Consider the following 20,618-nt stretch of genomic DNA (forward strand, 5'->3'; position numbering starts at 1 on the left):
TAATCAAATGCCTAACATAACCCCCAAAGCCTTCAACAACAACTCTGATGGTAGCAGAGGTGTTTACTCAGCTCACCTCTTCTGATGGTGGTCAACAGATGCTTGGGCTGAGGGCTGCACTCCTTGATAGAAAGCAGCGTTTCCTAATTAGCATACAAACCCTTACCCCATGTGGCACTACACTGATTTTGAGAGAAAAGTATATAACACTTATTTTCTTTCCGGAAAAAGACTCAAGCTTGATGTTAAATCATACCTTAATCTGTTCTCACTCCCAATTTCTCCCCATTGGCTTCTTGGAAGCTTAGCTCTCTTTGAAGCCACTATCATATTTCAGGCACTTTCTAAATACTATCCCTTCTCTCTCTACATGAGTTTAGGTATATTTTCATCCAAACAATTTTGATTTTTTAAAAGAATAAGTTTTAAACTTTTCTTGTAGTGCAACTCTACTGTCAGCTTTTGCATATATGAAAAAGTACTTATTTCACCTACATTTTCAAAAGTAGCAACTTCTTACAAAGGCACTGGAAAGACCAGAAGAGCAAAAGTGAGAAAGTGGGAATCCCTGGAGGAACAAAGAAAGGAGAGGGGAACGTTTCATGAAAATATTAAGAAGTTCCTGCAACTCCTGGACAGAAGTCCACAAGTTCCAGATTTCCCCTTCCTTCTGTTTTCCAGTCAGCCTAATGTATTTGAAGATGTTTAACCCCATCCGTAGGGAGGATAGCCTATAAAATAATGAATATGAAGCTGAGAGAAACACCTGAGCTGGCATAGCTGGGAAACATTTTGGGAGAGCTATACAGTAAATAACAATGTCAAAAAAAAAAAAAAGTGCATGTGTTTAGATCCAAAAATTTCTTTCTGGAATCTCATGCATGTGCTCAGATTGCCATACATGCATGGATATTGCCAAATTATTCTAGAATTTTATTACTATTAAATAAGAGAAAACCACACATATGTCTTAAAGTAGGGCCATGATTAAATTCTAGTACAGCAGTCCCCAACATTTTTGGCACGAGGGACCAGTTTTGTGGAAGACAATTTTTTCACGTACGGCATGGCGGCGGGGACGGTTCAGGCGGTAAGGGGAGCAACGGGGAGCGCAGATGAAGCTTCGCTCACTCGCCCGCCACCCACCTCCTGCTGTGCGGCCCGGTTCCTAACAGGCCCGGGGGGTGGGGACCCTTGTTCTAGTATATATTCATACTATGGAATTGTATACACAGTACAGTAGCTTTATATAAGATGAATAAAAAGACCTTTAAAATATATGTTGAATAGAAACAAATCATAGAGAAAAGAGCTAAATATAGAAATGCCATGGCAAAATCTTCCCTAATCCCCTCCCCCCCAAATATATATACTAAACCTTTCCTTTAAGTAGTTAGTTATATGTAAGGAGGGGAGTTCGGGATAATGGGAATGAAAGAGAGAAAATGTTCACTTTTTATTCTATGTAATCCTAACTTTTGAATGTTTGAAGTATACATTTATCTTCATATTTCTTATAAAATTTACAACATTTTTGGCATTTTTAAACTGATGAAATTTATTCATTGTCAGTATAGGATCAATTAATAAATTTTGAATGAAATACATTCACTAAGTACAGTATCTCTTACTATTTATTTTTCTATGTTAGAGAATATTTCAATAAACTTTGAAATTTGTGTATTGATTTGTAAAATATTCATATTGCTATTTATTTTTCAATTAAACTTTATTTTGAAATAATTTTAGATTCACATGTAAGTATAAGAAATAATAGAAATTCTGAGCTACTTTTGCCCAATTTTCCCTAATGGTAACATCTTAACAAAAGAAGGATCTTCGGATTGCCCTTTTATACCTGCATATATTTCCGTCCTGTGCCCATGATCTCCTTTACCACTATCAGACCCTAATCTGGTCTCCATTTCTATAGTTTTGTCATTTCAACATATTATATAAATAAAATTATGCCATGTGCATCCTTTCAAAATTGGCTTTTTTTCCCACTCAGCATTATTCTCTGGAGATTCATTCAGGTTGCTGTATGTATCAATTGTTTGTCATTTTTATTGCTTTGGTTGTATTCCATGGCATGAATGTACCACCATTTGTTTATAAACTGCTGAGGGGTAGCTGGCTTGTTTCCAGTTTAGGACTTCAAGAATAAAGCTGCTGGGCTTCCCTGGTGGCGCAGTGGTTGGGAGTCCACCTGCCGATGCAGGGGACACGGGTTCGTGCCCCGGTCCGGGAAGATCCCACATGCTGCGGAGCGGCTGGGCCCGTGAGCCATGGCTGCTGAGCCTGCGCATCCGGAGCCTGTGCCCTGCAATGGGAGAGGCCACGGCAGTGAGAGGCCCACGTACCGCAAAAAAAAAAAAAGAATAAAGCTGCTATACACATTTGTGTACATGTTTATGTTTGGACATAAATGACCAAGAGTGTCATTCCTGGGTTATATGGCAAATATATGTTTAGTTTTATAAAAAAGTTGTCATTTTTATTCAGAATAGCTATATAATTTCATAATCCCACCAGAAATATGAGTGATTCCATTTCCCCACATCCTTGCCAGTATTTAGTGTTGTCACTACTTTTTATTTCAGCCAGAGTGATATCTCACTCTGGTTTTAATTTGCATTTCTCTAATGGCAATGCTATTCAACATTTTTTTATTCTTTGTTATGAGCATTCTTGTCATCTGTGTATCCTCTATGGTAAAATTTCTTTTCTGAGTTTTGCCCATTTTCTAATTGGATTATTTGTTTATTAACATTGTGTTTTGAGACTTCTTTACATATGCTAGACACTAGTCGTTTGTTGGATATGTGGTTTACAAATATTTTATTACATTCTGTAACTTGTTTTATCATCCTCTTAAACATGATCTTTTGCAGAAGAAAAGTTTTTAATTTTGATAAGTCCAAATTATCATTTTTTCCTTTAACGGATTGTCCATTTGGTATCAAGTCTAGAACTCTTTGCCAGATCCTATATCCCCAAAAAAAAAATTTTCTCAAAGTTTTATCATTTTATGATTTACGTTAAGTTCATATCCATTTCAATTAATTTTTGTATAAGATATGAGACTTAGGTCAAAGTTCTCACCTCTCCTCTCATGGATGTCCAATTGCTCCAAATCCATTTATCGAAAGGCTAGTTTTCCTTCATTGCATTGCTCTTGCACCTTTATAAAAAATCAGCTGGACGTATTTGTGTAAGTCTATTTCTGGGTTCACTACTCTGTTCCACCGAGCTATGTGTATAACTGTGTGCCAATAGCACACATTTGATTACTTTACCTTTATAATAGGTCTTGAAATCAGGTAGACTGATTCTTCACACTATTTTCCTATTTCAAAATTATTTTTGATATTCTAGCTAATTTTTTCCAATATAAATTTTAGAAAAATCATGTCAATATGTACCAAAAATATTCCTAATATTTTTATAGGAATTGTATTAAACATATACATTGACTTGAAGGAACTGACATCTTTACTGTGTTGTCTTCTAATCCATAAACATGGCATTTCTCTTCATTTATTTAGATCTTTGTTTTTGTTTTTTTCAGCTTGGAAACTCTCTAAGGACAGTAAATTGTGGCAGTGGTGGGGCTCACATTCTTTGTTCCTACCTCAAAGATCAATGTTTTTCTTCATTTTAGAAGGGAGGATAAATCTGATCCCTGTTATTCCATCTTGGACAGAAGGGAAAGTCTTCAAGTAATTTTAACTAGTCCAGGTATATTTATTTTCAAATTGTATGCAAATGGAAAGATCAAACAAACAAGCAAAACATTTTTTAAGCAGGTAGGATAAAGATTCCACGATGATAAATCCCAGATAGTCATGATTTCAAGCATTCTTTATTAGATTAGATTCCAATTGTCACATAAATGTCCTTCCATTTTTATTGTCGTTATAATGACTCTTACACTTAGGAAGGACACAGCCATTTTTTCTTTTTTCTCTTTGTTTTCTTTTCAACCTAGATGCCTGCATGTTGAATTCAGATAATAGACATTATAATTGTTGTGGTCATGGTTATTATCATTATTATGTAGAATTTACTGAGCACTTGCCTATGTCCTGGCAATATGTTACATATAAAATTATATGGGATTACAACATGAATCCTCACGTTGACCATTTCGTGTTTGTAAATTATAATGCCCATTACATAAAAGAAGAAAGTGAAAGCAAAGAGGTGAAGTATCTTATATTGGAATAAAAATCCAGACAGCTTGATTCCAGAGCCTGTGCATTCGCCGCTGTGAAAAAACTGTCTCAAAGTTTGCTTAAAGATATGGGGATATTTTGACTATCCTATCTGTCTGGCATTATGCTCATGCCTATTAGTGAATATTATTGCCTGAGATATTAATCAGACCTCTAATTTTATTGACTACATTACCAGAAAGACATTCTCACTATTTTCTCCTCAGGTGGTTATATTAGGCCATTTCATTACCAGTGAAAACCACTGACTATGCTTTTAAAGCAGTGTCTTTTACCAGTAATGACCCCAAAGACCCTACTTGGACTTTTCTTAATTAAATGATCACTATCTTAAACTTTTCAACCAAATTTGAACTAAATGCTTATGAAGAACTCTAAGGGCTGGGGTATTGTGTGTAGGTGTCCTCATTTAACACACTTTGCTTTCTCTAGTAGATAAGCCCAGATAACAACAGACCATGACTTGGACTCTTAGTCCTTTCCAAATCTATGGTTACCCTGAGAAATTCATTGACCAAAAAATACCATGTGTCAAGTTTCATATGTATATGTATTTAGAATACAAGTAGAGTAGCAAATAAGACATAGATAATCTAAAACAGGTTGATCCAGAACTGTTAACACATGAATACATAGCCTCTGAAAGAGTCTTCCCACCACCATCGCAAATAAACTATATTTACTAAGACAATTCCTGTGATGTGTGGGTCCCTGGTGCACAGTACTCCATGCACACAAATAGGAGTTGATAGACTCAGTTCTTAGAGAGGAGGGGGGAACCAGGGAAGAAAGGTAATTTGTGCATTGTTAAAAGGGTTAGGACTTCTTTTTGCATCTGGGTTTGGACTACTCTTTCCATAGAGCAGAACTCTGACCTGTGCCGGGTATGGGAGTGCTACCATTGCTACGTTTTCAAGCTGCCTCTGACAGGATTTCCACTTCAAAGTCCAAAGGAGCCTATTATTGCAAAATATATATATATATTTTGTGGTCTCCAAGAAACAGGAGATTGATTGAGGACATTTAAAAGGTAGCAGGTAAGAAAACAATCCACTGATGGCTTAACCTGCAACCCCAATTGTATATGATATGCATTAACGAGGAAAGGTAGAACAACTGAAAGGAAACTGCAGCAACACTGCTTTACAGAGACTAGTGACCTTTTTAACGTACTTGAAGAATGATTATTCTTATTGTTTTAGCAAATCAAGTATAAGACACTCTTTTCAATTGAGGCATTTAATTCCATCATTTCAGTGATTATTGCCTATTTGAAAATATGTGCATGAGCAGTACCAAATCACCTTATTTTTTTTCTCATTTCCTTATTTAGCTTACAAATATGAGGTATAGAGAGCAAACGTTAAATGTCAAGATTCTTTTCGTTCAACAATTTTTCTATTGACAGATCGTCGGCATTTCTGATGAAGTATTTCATGGCACTATTTATATGTATACGTCTACAGTTCCTAGACACAGAAAAGATTCATTTCTTTTCTTTAGTCTTTGAAGAGGTAATTTTTCTTCTCAAAAGTAAACTCAAATAATTGGACTTCCTATATTTATATGCACTGCATTTAGTGTTAGGTTGATGTCAAAATGATAAAGACAAAAATCTGTATTTTCAGGAGGTTTATATAAGCATACATTTTAAAGACTACATTGGGCATTTCTCCCTCTTGCATAGACAGATGATTTAAGCATAATTTAGGTTTCTGGCTGTATAATGGTGTGAGGAGACCTCTGAAAACATGCTCTGCCTTCATTGGAAGTAGCAGAAAATACTACACAGTAAAGAGATTCTGAAGTTAACATGTGACTATGAGTGGGCAATTTATAACCAACCAGTAGAGCACAGAACAAAATGATATTTTTATTTAGAAGATGGTATTTGAAATACTCTAGATGGTATATTATTTGTTAAAGGGTAAACAGAAGAAATACTGTAAACTGACTTACATTACAGATTATGCCTGTCTATATTTGCCATCTACACTGCATGATTTAAATCGACATATGTCTTCTTTCATCTGTGAAAGGACTTACTACCTTGTCCTTTCTAGGTGCATGCTAAGTTTTATTTATAGATAGGAAAATTTACAGAAGAGGTTTGTAAGTACAATATGCAATTATTTTGAGAGCTGTATCTATCACCAAGGGGTGCTAGAGATGGTATTAATAAAGTCCCTGATTCTTTCCATTGACTTTTATATAAAAACTGAGATGTGCCTAATTAATCATGACAATGTTATTCCCTCAGGTAGTTAGTGTTTTTTTTTTTTTTTTTTTTTTTTTTTTTTTTTTTTTCTTTTTGCGGTATGCGGGCCTCTCACTCTTGTGGCCTCTCCCGTTGCGGAGCACAGGCTCCGGATGCGCAGGCCCAGCGGCCATGGCTCACGGGCCCAGCCGCTCCGCGGCATATGGGATCCTCCCAGACCGGGGCACGAACCCGTATCCCCTCCATCGGCAGGCGGACTCTCAACCACTGCGCCACCAGGGAGGCCCAGGTAGTTAGTGTTTTAAGAGTACCCATAGGATGCAAATTCTGTGAAGAAAATATATGTTAATTTCACTTAAAATGGGGAATGCCTGGTATGGAAAATATTGTTCATGATTTCACTGTGAATCTGTATGAGCATGACTCTGGAATAACGGGGATTTAGAGGTGTAAGAATGGTTTGACTAACTAAAAGTTTCTCCAAGCCTCCACATGAAAGAATTTTTCTTTTTTTACCTTTTTAACAATTAAAAAAAAAAAATTTTATTGGAGTATACTTGTTTTACAATAGTGTGTTAGTTTCTACTTTACAACAAAGTGAATCAACTATACATACACATATATCCCCATATCTCCTCTCTCCTGCGTCTCCCTCCCATCCACTGTATTCCATCCTGTTAGGTGGTCACAAAGCACCGAGCTGATCTCCCTGTGCTATGCGGCTGCTTCCCACTTGCTATCTGTTTTACATTTGGTAATGTATATATGTCCATGCCACTCTCTCACTTCATCCCAGCTTACTCTACCCTCTCCCCATGTCCTCAAGTCCATTCTCTACATCTGCATCTTTGTTCCTGTCCTGCCCCTAGGTTCTTCAGAACATTTTTTTTTTAGATGGGTTATATGTGTTAGCATACGGTATTTCTTTTTCTCTTTCTGACTTACTTCACTCTGTATGACAGACTCTAGGTCCATCCACCTCACTACAAATAACTCAATTTCATTTCTTTCTATGGCTGAGTAATATTCCACTGTGTATATGAGCCACATCTTCTTTATCCATTCATCTGTCGATGGACACTTAGGTTGCTTCCATGTCCTGGCTATTGTAAATACAGCTGCAGTGAACATTGTGGTGCATAACTCTTTTTTAATTATGGTTTTCTCAGGGTATATGCCCAGTAGTGGGATGGGTGGGTCACATGGTAGTTCTATTTTTAGTTTTTTAAGGAACCTCCATACTGTTCTGCATAGTGGCTGTATCAATTTACATTCCCACCAACAGTGCAAGAGGGTTCCCTTTTCTCCACACCCTCTCTAGAATTTATTGTTTGTAGATTTTTCGATGATGGCCATTTGTACTGGTGTGAGGTGGTAACTCACTGTAGTTTTGATTTGCATTTCTCTACTGATTAGTGATGTTGAGCATACCTTCATGGGCTTGTTGGCAATCTATATATCTTCTTCAGAAAAATGTCTATTTAGGTCTTCTGCCCATTTTTGGACTGTGTTGTTTGTTTTTTTGATATTGAGCGACATGAGCTGCTTGTATATTTTGCAGATTAATCCTTTGTCAGTTGCTTCATTTGCAAATATTTTCTCCCATTCTGAGGGTTGTCTTTTCATCTTGTTTATGGTTTCCTTTGCTGTGCAAAAGCTTTTAAATTTCATTAGGGCCCATTTATTTTTATTCCCATTTCTCTAAGAGGTGGCCCAAAAAGGATCTTGCTGTAATTTATGTCATGGAGTGTTCTGCCTATGTTTTCCTCTAAGAGTTTTATAGTTTCTGGCCTTACACTCAGGTCTTTAATCTATTTTGAGTTTATTTTTGTGTATGGTGTTAGGGAGCGCTGTAATTTCATTCTTTTACATGTAGCTGTGCAGTTTCCCAGCACCAATTACTGAAGAGGCTGACTTTTCTCCACTGTATATTCTAGCCTACTTTATCAAAGATAAGGTGACCATATGTGTGTGGGTTTATCTCTCGGCTTTCTATCCTGTTCCATTGATCTATATTTCTGTTTTTGAGCCAGTACCATACTGTCTTGATTACTGTAGCTTTGTAGTATAGTCTGAAGTCTGGGAGCCTGATTCCTCCAGCTCTGTTCTTCTTTCTCAAGATTGCTTTGGCTATTCAGGGTCTTTTGTGTTTCCATACAAATTGTGAAATTTCTCTTTCTAGTTCTGTGAAAAATGCCATTGGTAGTTTGATAGGGATTGCACTGAATCTGTAGATTGCTTTGGGTAGTTTAGTCTTTTTCACAATGTTGATGCTTCCAATCCAAGAACATGGGATATCTCTCCATCTGTTTGTGTCAACTTTAATTTCTTTCATTAGTGTCATAGTTTTCTGCATGCAGGTCTTTTGTCTCCTTAGGTAGGTTTATTCCTAGGTATTTTATTCTTTTTGTTGCAATGGTAAATGGGAGTGATTCCTTAATTCCTATTTCAGATTTTTCATAATTATTGTATAGGAATGCAAGAGCTCTCTGTGCATTAATTTTGTATCCTGCTACTTTACCAAATTCATTGATTAGCTCTAGTAGTTTTCTGGTAGCATCTTTAGGATTCTCTATGTATAATATCACATCATCTGCAAACAGTGAGGGCTTTACTTCTTTTCTGATTTGGATTCCTTTTATTTCTTTTTTTTTCTCTGACTGCTGTGGCTAAAACTTCCAAAACTATGTTGAATAAGAGTGGTGAGATTGGACAACCTTGTCTTGTTCCTGATCTTAGAGGAAATGGTTTCAGTTTTTCACCATTAACAAAGACGTTGGCTGTGGGTTTGTCATATATGGACTTTATTATGTTCAGGTAAGTTCCCTCTATGCCTACTTTCTGGAGGGTTTTTATCATAAATGGGTGTAGAATTTTGTCAAAAGCTTTTTCTGCATCTATTGAGATGATCACATGGTTTCTCTCCTTCTATTTGTTAATATGTTGTATCACATTGATTGATTTGCGTATACTGAAGAATCCCTGCATTCCTGGGATAAACCCCACTTGATCATAGTGTATGATCCTTATAATGTGCTGTTGGATTCTGTTTGCTAGTATTTTGTTGAGGATTTTTGCATCTATGTTCAACAGTGATATCAGCCTGTAGTTTTCTTTGTGACATCTTTGTCTGGTTTTGGTATCAGGGTGATGGTGGCCTCATAGAATGAGTTTGGGAGTGTTATTCCCTCTGCTATATTGTGGAAGAGTTGGAGAAGGATATGTGTTAGCTCATCTCTAAATGTTTGACAGAAATCTCCTGTGAATCCATCTGGTCCTGGGCTTTTGTTTGTTGGAAGATTTTTAATCAGAGTTTCAATTTCAGTGTTTGTGATTGGTCTGTTCATATTTTCTATTTCTTCCTGGTTCAATCTCGGGAGGTTGTGCTTTTCTAAAAATTTGTCCATTTCTTCCAGGCTGTCCATTTTATTGGCACAGAGTTTCTGGTAGTAATCTCTCATAATCCTTTGTATTTCTGTAGTGTCAGTTGTTACTTCTCCTTTTTCATTGCTAATTATATTGATTTGAGTCTTCTCTCATTTTTCCTTGATGAGTCTCGCTAGTGGTTTATCAATTTTGTTTATCTTCTCAAAGAACCAGCCTTTAGTTTTACTGATCTTTGGTATCGTTTCCTTCATTTTATTTTCATTTCTTTCTGATCTGATCTTTATGATTTTCTTCCTTCTGCTAACTTTGGAGTGTTTTTTGTTCTTCTTTCTCTAAATGCTTTAGGTGTAAGGTTTGGTTGTTTTTTGAGATGTTTCTTTTTTCTTGAGGTAGGATAGTATTGTTATAAACTTCCCTCTTAGAACTGCATTTCTTGGATCCCATAGGTTTTGGGTCGTCATGTTTTCTTTGTCATTTGTTTCTAGGTATTTTTTGATTTCCTCTTCTATTTTTTCAGTGATCTCTTGGTTATTAAGTAGTGTACTGTTTAGCCTCCATGTGTTTGTATTTTTACATATTTTTTTTCCTGTTATTGATATCTAGTCTTATAGCATTGTGGTTGGAAAAGATACTTGATACGATTTCAGTTTTCTTAAATTTACCAAACCTTGATTCTTGACCCAAGATATGATCTATCCTGGAGAGTTTTCCATAAGCACTTGAGAAGAAAGTATATTCAGTTGTTTTTGGATGGAATGTCCTATAAATATCAGTAAGTTCATATTGTTTAATGTATCATTTAAAGCTTGTGTTTCTTATTTATTTTCATTTTGGATGATCTGTCCATTGGTGAAAGTGGGGTGTTAAAGTCCCCTACTATGATTGTGTTACTGTCGATTGCCCCTTTTATGGCTGTTAGCATTTGCCTTATGTATTGAGGTGCTCCTACGTTGGGTGCATAAATATTTACAATTGTTATATCTTCTTCTTGGATTGATCCCTTGATCATTATGTAGTGTCCTCCTTTGTATCTTGTAACATTCTTTATTTTAAAGTATATTTTGTCTGATATGAGAATTGCTACTCTAGCTTTCTTTTGATTTCCATTTGCATGGAATATCTTTTCCCATCTCCTCAATTTTAGTCTGTATGTGTCCCTAGGTCTGAAGTGGGTCTCTTGTAGACAGCATATATATGGGTCTTATTTTTGTATCCATTCAGCCAGTCTGTGTCTTTTGGTGGAAGCATTTAATCCATTTACATTTAAGGTAATTATCAATATGTATGTTCGTATTACCATCTTCTTAATTGTTTTGGGTTTGTTATTGTAGGTCTTTTCCTTCTCTTATGTTTCCTGCCTAGAGAAGTTCGTTTAGCATTTTTTGTAAAGTTGACTTGCTGGTGCTGAATTCTCTTAGCTTTTGCTTGTCTGTAAATATTTTAATTTCCCTGTCGAATCTGAATGAGATCCTTGCTGGGTAGAGTAATCGTGGTTGTAGGTTTTTCCCTTTCATCACTTTAAATATGTCTTGCCACTCTCTTCTGGCTTGCAGAGTTTATGCTGAATGATCAGCTGTGAAACTTATGGGGATTCCCTTGTATGTTATTTGTTGCTTTTCCCTTGCTGCTTTTAATATTTTTTCTTTGTATATAATTTTTGATAGTTTAATATGTGTCTTGGTGTGTTTCTCATTGGATTTATCCTGTATTGGACTCTCTGCACTTCCTGGACTTGATTGACTATTTCCTTTCCCATATTAGGGAAGTTTTCAACTATAATCGCTTCAAATATTTTCTCAGACCCTTTCTTTTTCTCTTCTCCTTCTGGGACCCCTAGAATTCGAATGTTGGTGCGTTTAATGTTGTCCCAGATGTCTCTGAAACTGTCCTCAGTTCTTCTCATTCTTTAGTCTTTATTCTGCTCTGCAGTAGTTATTTCCACTATTTTATCTTCCAGGTCACTTATCTGTTCTTCTGCCTCATTTATTTTGCTAATGACTCCTTCTAGAGAATTTTTAATTTCATTTATTGTGTTGCTCATCATTGTTTGTTTGCTCTTTAGCTCTTCTAGGTCCTTGTTCAACGTTTCTTGTATTTTCTCCATTCTATTTCCAAGATTTTGGATCATCCTCACTATCATTACTCTTAATTCTTTTCCAGGTAGACTACCTATTTCCTCTTCATTTGTTTGGTCTGGGGGGGTTTTACATTGCTTCTTCATCTGCTGTGTGTTTCTCTGTCTTCTCATTTTACTTAACTTACTGTTTTTGGGGTTTCCTTTTCGCAGGCTGCAGGTTCGTAGTTCCCATTGTTTTTGGTGTCTGCCCCCAGTGGATAAGGTTGGTTCAGTAGGTTGTGTAGGCATCCTGGTGGAGGGGACTAGTGCCTGTGTTCTGGTGGATGAGGCTGGATCTTGTCTTTCTGGTGGGCAGGACTGCATCCACTGGTGTATTTTGGGGTGTCTGTGACCTTATTATGATTTTATGCAGCCTCTCTGCTAATGGGTGGGGTTGTGTTCCTGTCTTGTTAGTTGTTTGGCATAGGGTGTCCAGCACTGTAGCTGGCCGGTTGAGTAGAGCTGGGTCTTAGCACTGAGATGGAGATCTCTGCGAGAGCTTTCGCTATTTGATATTATGTGGAGCTGCGAGGTCTCTGAGGGACTGATGTCTTGAACTCAGCTCTCCTACCTCAGAGGCACAGGGCTGACACCTGGCCAGAGCACCAAGACCCTGTCAGCCACTCGGTCAAATCTGCCTCTCTAGGTGAACTTCAGCAATTCACTTAAGCTTTCTGGGACTCCATTTCCTCACCTGTAAATATCTGAGTTACAAAAACACAGCTGGAGAGCCATGGTTTACTCCTATTCCACAGTCTTTCCCATGGTTAAAATCAGCGAGGCTCTAATGAGGTCTTAGGGAAGCCTTCAGCCAAACAGAAAACCTAGAATTTTTTAAAAAAGAAAAACTGTATGCAGTGATATGCTTTAGAGCTTGTTTTAAGTTTGTTATTAGATTCACTAGTAAAGGTTTCTGGGAACTATTTGTATTTAGTAATTTGATATGGAAATCCTGAAATATGGGATACTTTGCAATGTTTTGGCCTCCCCCATTGGTTTTTTACCACTGTGAGAAACAGAAATAGAGAAAAGAGAAATAATGTCAGGATCCTAGGACCCATCTTGATGTTATAAAACTCACCAGTAGGCCCAATTTGAAACATGACAGTATTTTTTTCTAGTCTAGTACAATATTCTAAGCACTTGCTTAGTACTTTCTTATTGGTAATTGAATAGTTTTTATTTCCATAATCTTTGATTTTACAATCAAATAATTCTAAACATTCTTGTTTATCTAAATATTTGCATTTAAAAGAGATGTGGAAAAATTAGACAAGAGTATTCTGGCCTTATGTTGTATAGACCAATGTGGAAAACAGTATTCTTATATTCTACATAAACTGTTGTGAAGACTTCAACAATCCATCGAATAATTCAATTCTGAGTCAGTTTCACAGTAATGTGTGCCCATCTCTCCCCTGTTTTGGTGGTTGATATCTAATATAAATAAGTACTTCCTAGTCTGTAAGCTAAGTTCAGGAAAACAAATTATGTCAAGGAATCTGGTCATATAATTATTTTTTTCTATAAAGAATTCTGAAAAATAATAAGCTGGTTTTAAAAATTGATGTATCAGTGTCTTCATGTATCAATGTAAAAAATAAAAAAGATGTTAATTGACTTATAATCATCAGAGGAAGAAATCAGAAAAATATGCTGCCATGATATAAATGCAAATATATTATCAATTAGTTCAGACATAGTAATTGACATTTAAAGATGATTTGTCCTAATTCAGACACATAGTGTTCAGTTATCTTTTTTTAAGTTGGTTCATATAAGGAAACCAATATGCATTCAGCTATATAGAATGAAGACAGTTTAGAATAAAGTCTTGTAAGAAATCTAAAGTAAAACTATTGCCAGCCCTCCGTATATAAGTGTTCTACATCTGGGGATTCAACCAACCAGAGATTGAAAATATTAAAAAAAAAAAAAAAATCTCCAAAAAGTTTCCAAAAGCAAAAATTGAAGTTGCCACACTCAGGCAATTTTTACATAGCATTTACATTATATTTAAACCATATACATGGGATTTACATTGTATTAATTATGATAAGTAATCTACAGATGGTTTAAAGTACAAGAAAGGATGAGAATAGGTTATATGCAAATACCACGCTATTTTATATAAGGGACTTGAGCATCCATGGATTTCAGTATCCACAGGTGGTCCTGGAACCAAACCCCCTCAATACCAAGGGATGACTGTATAAACAGAGATTAACTCCAGAGAAGGGTCGAAGAGTCAGGATGAAGTGAAGGAAAGTGGTGAGACAGTAAAAAAAAAAAAAAAAAAAGTAGATTAAATTTTACACCCTTTACAATGCATTAAATATATGCCTATTTTACATGTGTGCTTTTCAAATAAAATGTGTTAGAATTATTTTAACACATTTATTTTATAGTGATAGCTGAAATGTTATTATATGCAAATATATTTTCCCTTCAAGACATCAAAACTGAGCAAATTTTAAATGCACAATTGTATTCCATCAATCAAATATAAAGGTTATTCATATTTGGCTGTATGTGTATAACTTTAACCAACTAACAGTTCTTTTGGCTTATTTTTTTCTGTAATCTATCCAATTTTCAAGTGCTATTTGAATTTCTTTCAGAAAAAAAAAATTCGATTCTTATTCTTCATAATATCTCCTGACTAACCTGAGGTCTTCAACTCTACCTGATGACTATGAATTTTAAGGAAGCAAAAAGATTTCTCATTCTCAGACTGATTTGATGCACATCAACAAAGAGTCTTTCTTTTTTGTGTGCAAATGTTATTTCTTCAAAGGTAGGAAGAGTGCCCTAACCTCCTTTTCATCTCACACAAAGCTGGGTATTCTTGTTGTTTGTTGAATAAATGCATATTTAACAATTATGGCACTAGAATTTTTTATTCACATGTGCCTGTTTTTAATAGAGACTGTCTTATAAACTGAGCTGGTTACTTGTTTTAGGATCCTGCAAAATGATCTTATTCTGGTTGCTTTTACAGAGTTTTAACAGTCATTATTTCTTTAAGTAGCAGGGAGTTAATTTTCCTCCCCAAAGATTAAAATTGAAGGAAACCCAGGGAAACCACCTTGTCTGGCTGAAGTTAGAGGTAAATGTGCAGTGTAATGTGAAGAAATCGAAAGTATTCCATGACATCTATTAACTCTCTAACTATGTAACAATTCTGTTCACTTCCCTGCACTTAGTTTTATCATGTATAAAATGAAAAATTTTGACAAATATTATTAAAATAAACTTACATTTAGAATAGTTTTAGATTTACAGGAAAATTGCAAAGATAGTTTAGCTTAAACTTTAAAACAAAACAAAGCAGATATCTAACTGCTGAACAACCATCGACAGGAAGACACTGGAATTCACCAAAAAGATACCCCACATCCAAAGACAAAGGAGAAGCAGCAATGAGATGGTAGGAGGGACACAATCACAATAAAATAAAATCCCATAACTGCTCGGTGGGTAACTCACAAACTGGACAACAATTATACTACAGAAGTCCACCCACTGGAGTGAAGGTTCTGAGTCCCATGTCAGGCTTCCCAACCTGGGGGTCCGGCAACGGGAGGAGGAATTTCCAGAGAATCAGACTTTGAAGGCTAGCAGGATTTGATTGCCTTCAAATCAAACTTCGAAGGGATGGGGAAAATGGAGACTCCACTCTTGGAGGACACACAGAAAGTAGTAAGCATATCAGGAGCCAGGGGGAAGGAGCAGTAACCCCATAGGAGATTAAACCAGACCTACCTGCTAGTGTTGGAGGGTCTCCTGCAGAGGCAGGAGGTGGCTGTGGCTGACCACGGGGACAAGGACACAGGCAGCAGAAGTTCTGGGAAGTACTCCTTGGCATAAGCCTTCACGGAGTCTGCCATTAGCCCCACCAAAGAGCCTGTAGGCTCCAGTGCCAGATCACCTCAGGCCAAACAACCAGCAGGAAGGGAACTCAGCCCCACCCATCAGCAGACAAGCAGATTAAAATTTTACTGAGCTCTGCCAGCAGACCAACACCCAGCTCTACCCACCACCAGTCCCTCCCATCAGGAAGCTTGCACAAGCCTCTTAGACAGTCTCATCCACCAGAGGGCAGACAGGAGAAGCAAGAATTACAATCCTGCAGCCTGTGGAACGAAAACCACATTCACAGAAAGACAGACGTAATGAAAAGGCAGAGGACTATGTACCAGATGAAGGAACAGGATAAAAATCTAGAAAAACAAGTGAATTAAGTGGAGATAGGCAACCTTCCAGAAAAAGAATTCATAACACTGAGAGTGAAGATGATCCTGGACCTCAGAAAAAGAATGGAGGCCAAAATCAAGAAGATGCAAGAAATGTTTAACAAAGACCTAGAAGAATTAAAGAACAAACAAACAGAGATGAACAATACAATAACTGAAATGAAAAATACACTAGAAGGAATCAATAGCAGAATAACAGGCAAAGAACGGATAAGTGACCTGGAAGACAGAATCCTGGAAATCACTGCTGCAGAACAGAATAAAAAAAGAGGAATGAAAAGATATGAAGACAACCTAAGAGACCTCTGGGACAACATAAACACACCAATATTCACATTATCGGGGTCCCAGAAGGAGAAGAGAGAGAGAACAGACCCAAGAAAATATTTGAAGAGATTATAGTTGAAAACTTCCCTAACATGGGAAACGAAATAGCCACCCAAGTCCAGGAAGCAGAGAGAGTCCCAGGCAGGATAAACCTAAGGAGAAACACGCTGAGACACACAGTTATCAAACTAACAAACATTAAAGACCAAGAAAAATCATTAAAAGCAACAAGGGAAAAACAACAAATAACATAAAACGGAACTCCCATAAAGTTCATAGCTGATTTCTCAGCAGAAACTCTACAAGCCAGAAGGGAGTGGCACGATATATGTAAAGTGAAAAAAGGGAAGAGTCTACAACAAGATTACTCTACCCAGCAAGGATCTCATTCAGATTTGACAGAGAAATCAAAAGCTTTACAGACAAGCAAAAGCTAAGAGAATTCAGCACCACCAAACCAGCTCTACAACAAATGCTAAAGGAACTTCTCTAAGTGGGAAACACAAGAAAAGAAAAGGACCTACAAAAACAAACCCAAAACAATTAAGAAAATGGTAATAGGAATATACATATCGATAATTACCTTAAATGTGAATGGATTAAATGGTCCAACCAAAAGACACAGGCATGCTGAATGAATACAAAAACAAGACCCATATATATGCTGTCTACAAGAGACCCACTTCAGACCTAGGGACACATACAGACGGAAATTGAGGAGATGGGAAAAGATATTCCATGCAAATGGAAATCAAAAGAAAGCTGGAGTAGCAATACTCATATCAGATGAAATAGACCTTAAAATAAAGAATGTTACAAGAGACAAGGAAGGACACTACATAATGATCAAGGGATCAATCCAAGAAGAAGATATAACAATTATAAATATATATGCACCCAACATAGGAGCACCTCAATACATAAGGCAAATGCTAACAGCTCTAAAAGAGGAAATCAACAGTTACACAATAATAGTGGGGGACTTTAACAACTCACACCAATAGACAGATCATTGAGACAGAAAAATAAGGAAACACAAGCTTTAAATGACACAACAGAACAGATAAATTTAATTGACATTTGTTGGACATTCCATCAAAAAAAGGTAGATTACACTTCTCAAGTGTACATGGAACATTCTCCAGGAATGTTGTGTCACACATCAAGCCTTGGTAAATTTAAGAAAACTGAAATGATATCAAGCATCTTTTCCGAGCACAACACTATGAGATTAGAAACCTGTTAACAGGGAAGAAAACATAAAAAACACAAACACATGGAGGCTAAACATTACTGAATAACAAAGAGATCACTGAAGAAATCAAAGAGAAAATCAAAAAATACCTAGAGACAAATGACAATGAAAAGATGACAATCTAAAACCTATGGGATGCAGCAAAAGCCATTCTAAGAGGGAAGTTTATAGCAATACAATCCTACCTCAAGAAACAGTAAAAATCTCAAATAAACAACCAAACCTTACACCTAAAGCAATTAGAAGAACAAAAAAAACCCCAAAGTTAGCAGAAGGAAAGAAATCATAAAGATCAGATCAGAAATAAATGAAATAGAAACAAGGAAAACAAGAGCAAAGACCAATAAAACTGCAAGCTGGTTCTTTGAAAAGATAAAACTGATAAATCTTTAGCCAGACTCATCACAAAAAAGAGGGAGAGGACTCAAATCAATAAAATTAGAAATGAAAAAGAAGTTACAATGGACACTACAGAAATACAAGGCATCATAAGAGACTATTGAAAGCAACTCTGTTAAAATAAAATGGACAACCTGGAAAAATGGACAAATATTTAGAAAGGTATAACCTTCTAAGACTGAACCAGGACGAAATAGAAAATATGAACAGACCACTCACAAGTAGTGAAATGGAAACTGCGATTAAAAATCTTCCAACAGGGCTTCCCTGGTGGCGCAGTGGTTGAGAGTCCGCCTGCCGATGCAGGGGACACGGGTTCGTGCCCCTATCCCGGAAGATCCCACATGCCGCGCAGCGGCTGGGCCCGCGAGCCATGGCCGCGGAGCCTGTGTGTCCGGAGCCTGTGCTCCGCAACGGGAGAGGCCACAGCAGTGAGAGGCCCGCGTACAGCAAAAGAAAAAAAAAAAAAAAAAAAAAAAATCTTCCAACAAAAAAAAGTCCATGACCAGATGGCTTCACTGATGAATTCTATCAAACATTCAGAGAAGAGCTAATGCCCATCCTTCTCAAAATCTTCCAAAAAACTGCAGAGGAAGGAACACTCCTAAACTCATTCTACGAGGCCACCATCACCCTGTTACCAAAACCAGACAAAGATACTTTAAAAAAAGAAAATTACAGACCAATATCACTGATGAATATAGATGCAAAAATCCTCAACAAAATACTAGCAAACAGAATCCAACAACACATTAAAAGGATCATACACCATGATCAAGTGGGATTTATCCCAGGGATGCAAGGATTCTTCAATATATGCAAATCAATCAATGTGATACACCATATTAACAAACTGAAGAATAAAAACCATATGATCATCTCAATAGATGAAGAAAAAGCTTTTGACAAAATTCAACACCCATTTATGATAAAAACTCTAGAGAAAATGGGCATAGAAGGAACCTACCTCAACATAATAAAGGCCATATATGCAAAACCCACAGCAAATATAATTCTCAACCATGAAAACTGAAAGCATTTCCTCTCAGATCAGAAACAAGACAGGGATGTCCACTCTCACCACTATTATTCAACATAGTTTTGCAAGTCCTAGCCACAGCAATCAGAGAAGAAAAAGAAATAAAAGGAATAGAAATTGGAAAAGAAGAAGTAAGACTATCACTGTTTGCAGATGACATGATACTATACATAGAGAATTCTGAAGATGCCACCAGAAAACTACTAGAGCTAATCAAAGAATTTGGTAAAGCTGCAGGATATAAAATTAATGCACAGAAATCTCTTGCATTTCTATACATTAACAATGAAAGATCAGAAAGAGATATTAAGAAAACAATTTCATTCACCATTGCAACAAAAAGAACAGAATACCTAGGAATAAATCTACCTAAGGAGGTAAAAGACCTGTACTCAGAAAACTATAAGACACTGATGAAAGAAATCAAAGATGACACAAACAGATGGAGAGATATACCATATTCTTGGATTGGAAGAATCAATAATGTGAAAATGACTATACTACCCAAAGCAATCTACAGATTCAATGCAATCCCTATCAAATTACCGATAGCATTTTTTACAGAACTATAACAAAAAAATCTTAAAATTTGTATGGAGACATAAAAGAACCCAAATAGCCAAAGCAATCTTGAGAACGATAAACGGAGCTGGAGGAATCAGGCTCCCTGACTTCACACTATACCACAAAGATGCAGTAATCAAGACGATATGGTACTGGCACAAAAACAGAAATATAGATCAGTGGAACCGGATAGAAAGCCCAAAGAAAAACCCATGCACCTATGGTCAACTAATCTATGACAAAGGAGGCAAGGATATACAGTGGAGAAAAGACAGTCTCTTCAATAAGTGGTGCTGGGAAAACTGGACAGCTACATGTAAAAGAATGAAATTAGAACACTCCCTAACACCATACACAAAAATAAACTCAAAATGGATTAAAGACCTAAATGTAAGGCCAGACACTATCAAACTCTTAGAAGAAAACATAGGCAGAACACTGTATGAGATAAATCACAGCAGGATCCTTTTTGACCCACCTCTTAGAGAAAGGGAAATAAAAACAAAAATAAATGGGACTTAATAAAACTTAAAAGCTTTTGCACAGCAAAGGAAACCATAAACAAAACAACCCTCAGAATGGGAGAAAATATTTGCAAATGAAGCAACTGACAAAGGATTAATCTCCAAAATTTACAAGCAGCTAATGTAGCTCAATATCAAAAAAGCAAACAACCCAATCAAAAAATGGCAGAAGACCTAAATAGACATTTCTCCAAAGAAGACATACAGATTGCCAACAAACACATGAAAGAATGCTCAACATCACTAATCATTAGAGAAATGCAAATCAAAACTACAATGAGGTATCACCTCACAG

At 36.5% G+C, this 20,618-nt stretch overlaps 1 long non-coding RNA gene across 2 annotated transcripts in view; it reads right to left on the reverse strand.

The window, feature by feature from the left end:
* The window catches only part of LOC308606257, a 1,608,653-nt gene that overhangs the window by 419,882 nt on the left and 1,168,153 nt on the right, over positions 1–20,618 (reverse strand). Inside the window, exon 1 of one of the 2 annotated variants that reach the window (XR_014013788.1) lies at positions 15,725–15,942. The exons of the other annotated variant lie outside the window; for it this stretch is intronic. This is a non-coding gene — a long non-coding RNA (uncharacterized lncRNA). Of the gene's footprint in view, positions 1–15,724; positions 15,943–20,618 lie in introns of those variants that run through there. 2 annotated transcript variants of the gene reach the window in all.

Source organism: Mesoplodon bidens, assembly GCF_964165515.1.
Source record: "Mesoplodon bidens genome assembly, chromosome: 18".
In the NCBI taxonomy this organism is placed as follows: Eukaryota; Metazoa; Chordata; class Mammalia; order Artiodactyla; family Ziphiidae; genus Mesoplodon; species Mesoplodon bidens.